Here is a 2,500-nt window from a genome sequence, read left to right as displayed (position 1 = left end):
TCCGTATATATCTTCCAGTATTTTACAATATACCTCCTCTACGCCGTCTTCAAATAGCTTCTAGTACTGCAGGTATATGTAGAGTCAAATGCCTTTCCGTAATTGAAGAATGCCATACACAGGGGTTTTCTATATCCGTTTATTTTTTATCTTATTTGTGAGTGTGTGGATATGGTCTGTTGTTGAGAATCCACTGCGGAAGCCTGCCTGTTCTCTAGGCTGGTTAGAATCCAGACGGTCAGAGATGAGAGTTGTGATGATTTTAGTGAACAGCTTGTAAGTAACTGAAAGGAGGCTATTGGGTCGGTAGTTTTTCTAGATCTTTTCTATCCCCTTTTTATGTATCAAAATAATTGTTCCATATTCCAGGCTTTCGGAGTTTTTCCGTTGAGAAGGCATTTGTTAAAAAGATTGGCTAGTTTCACTGTTGCAATTTCTCCTGCATCTATTATAAGGTCAATACTTATTCCGTCTTCACATGGTGTTCTCCCTCTCTTCATGCCTTTAAGCGCTCTTTTTATTTATTCTGTTGTGTTGTTAGGTACGTCTCTAGTTACCGCGTTCGCTTCTATCCGTGGCTATTCATTTGAGTTGTATAGATCCCTGTAAAAGTCTTCCACAACTCTTATGATTTCATTCTTATTATGTGTCACTTCTCCATCTGGTTTCTTTATCGCAAACATTTGATTTCTTCCTGTTCCGAGTCTCTTTTCAGCTGTTTTCATACTGATATTTAAGATCACTGTCTCATTTATTACTTGAGTATTGAATTTCTGTACATCTCTCTTCCTTTTATTTAAAGTCAGATAATTCTATTTTCTCCCTGTTTGACGATACTTTCATAACCCTACGTTTTTGCATAAGCTGTTTAGTTTCTACCCAGAGCTTACTAGAGCTTTGCTTGACCTTCTTACCGCCTACTTTAAGTACAGCTTCCTTTAACATGTCATTGCACTGTTTGTTAATTTGGTCAATGATGAGTTCTTCGTCGCTGAGAAATGAATATCTGTTTTGGTTGTTAAGGTTAAATACTGTCGCTCTGGTCTTCAAGTTAGCTTAGTTTGGCTGCGGTTTTCGTATGAGTTTATTCCTTTCCCTTCTGAGGTGTAATTTAATTTGGCCTCTGACAAACCTATGGTCGCTGCCAACATTTACTTTATTGATAACGTTCACATTTTTTACTATATCGCGCCTGTTTGAAATTATGAAGTCAATTTCGTTTTTGATGTCAAATGAGGATTTCCATGTCCACTTTCGCTCTGGTCTTTTTTTCGAAGAATTAATTCATGATATTGAGTGATCGAGCCTCCGTAAAATCGATAAGCATTTGTCCCCTCTCATTCCGTGATTCCCCACTACGGTTTATCCTGTCTTTTTACTTATTTTTGCGTTAAAATCTCCCATAATTGTTGTGAAATGGATTTTTACTCAAAGTGGCTGCAGGTTGGAGCATAGACTTGAACAATATTTAAGTTGTACCTATTGTTAAGTTTTATTGTTACTGAAGCCACTCTTTCGCTTATACTATCGAATTCCACGATATTCTTTTCTAAACGTTTGTGAACTAAGAAACTTACCTATAATTCCTACTTACTACCCTGGGGTTTACCTCTCCATTAGAGCACGTGTCCATCATTTAGTATCTTCTGTTCTTGGTCTAGTCTTCTAACCTCACAGAGTCCTACAGCACCCCATTTAATGAAAGAGAGTTCCTGAAGTAATGCTAGTAAGTCGGATGCAGTTCTCATTGTCCTTATATTATATGTGCAAAGGTTCATCAACGTGGGGCGGCCTGTTTTTAACCGGAGGTATTTAGCACCCTCTACTCCGGATCGATCATGATCGCCGCTGTAACCAGGGGCTTCACCTCCGGGGAATGAGGGCCGTTGCTCTGTTTGTGCAGTTGTGTTTTTTGAACTAAAGGTAGACAGAGTTATCCCCCACCTACTGGCTTAAGTGTATCTTGGTGGGAGGAGGAGTAGTTTAGTCGGGATGCCCCTGATAAGCCCCTCCAGCAGGTGTGGACTTATGAGCAGCAACGCACAGACCTGCTCACTGCACCAGGGTATACTCCTGTGAGCATGGGCTGGAGTATCAGAAGTGCATATATGTGTAATTATAATTTATGCATATGTACGCCTTGTGCAGACATAGTTGTTCACCCGCATATGTTCATTTTCGTGCACATGCACATACTCCTTTACATATGCTCCTATGCATATGATATGCAAATATAGTCCTACAATATATACAGCTACGCACATGCACATGCATACACATATATAGACCTATGCCCACATCACATGCGCATACACATGTGTATAGACAACCACATATATGCAGACACGCACATACGCACATATCTTGTACATGGACTTATGACTATACATACACACATATATATATATATCCATACATATGCTTATACACACGTGTATGTGTATACACCTGGACATGCGCATGTATATACACGTGTACATATATACAAACACCTACAGAC

General features: G+C 39.4%; 1 protein-coding gene across 1 annotated transcript in view; it reads left to right on the top strand.

Annotated features, from left to right (window-relative positions):
- The window catches only part of LOC125030331 (lactosylceramide 4-alpha-galactosyltransferase-like), a 9,451-nt gene that overhangs the window by 3,271 nt on the left and 3,680 nt on the right, over positions 1-2,500 (top strand). The gene's annotated exons all lie outside the window — the stretch shown is intronic.

The sequence above is a fragment of the Penaeus chinensis genome, chromosome 11, assembly GCF_019202785.1.
Source record: "Penaeus chinensis breed Huanghai No. 1 chromosome 11, ASM1920278v2, whole genome shotgun sequence".
NCBI lineage: Eukaryota > Metazoa > Arthropoda > Malacostraca > Decapoda > Penaeidae > Penaeus > Penaeus chinensis.
The sequence above is the reverse complement of the archived record's forward strand: the minus strand, read 5'-3'. Positions and strand labels throughout refer to the sequence as shown.